The sequence below is a fragment of the Buceros rhinoceros genome, unplaced genomic scaffold, assembly GCF_000710305.1.
Source record: "Buceros rhinoceros silvestris isolate BGI_N320 unplaced genomic scaffold, ASM71030v1 scaffold22833, whole genome shotgun sequence".
Taxonomy (NCBI): domain Eukaryota; kingdom Metazoa; phylum Chordata; class Aves; order Bucerotiformes; family Bucerotidae; genus Buceros; species Buceros rhinoceros.
Window position 1 is genome coordinate 1 of NW_010403323.1, and position 763 is coordinate 763.

Sequence of the window (763 nt, forward strand, 5' to 3'; positions counted from 1 at the left end):
AGGTGCCCGCAGGCACGGAGGCGGTTTTGGAACGGGGCAGCGGTCCGGGGCTTCGGCCCCTCCATGAGTGTGCTCGCGCGAGGCCGCCACTGCGCCGCGGCGTCATTTATTGTCACCATTCGCGAAACACGTTGCCAAGCAGAGCCCTGCACTTCCGCAGGCACATCACTGCAGCTGCTTGCATCGACGAGATGAGGAGGACAGAGGAAAGGGAACGAGGGACAGCGGGAGGGGCTCGCGAGCGGAGGATGCTGCACCCGTCAGTCGTTCCGATTTCACACAAGCCCAGTGCTTTGGTGACGTTTGTACAACGCTGCCGCTGTCAGTGACACCAAATGTCCAAGCCCCAGAACAGAGCCTTGCTCCTGCCTTGCTCTGCAGGTTTAACAAGAGCACTTACACCAAGGCAGTTCAGAATGGTTTGTAACTCGTTCTTTTCCATCTTTAAACACTGGCTCTTTAGGGGGAAGAACAAAGCAGCGTCACTCAGGGCACACACAGCAGGCTCCAGCTGCCAGCGTGCCCTGAAGAGTCTCCATCGTTACAGTTAAGAGAAATTGGTGGTGCTGCCCACAGCACTGGAACCACAGCTCGCAGCACGCAGAGAGAGACCGTGACACAGACTGGAGCGAACATCAAATGCTGGGTGAGCCAAATGCACACCCAGAAACACACGCAGTACCTGGCAAGAGTGGTCTTTGACAAGACTTCCTGAGAAATGGGGAAAAAAAACAACCCCAGCCCCCCCCCCTTCCCCTTTGAC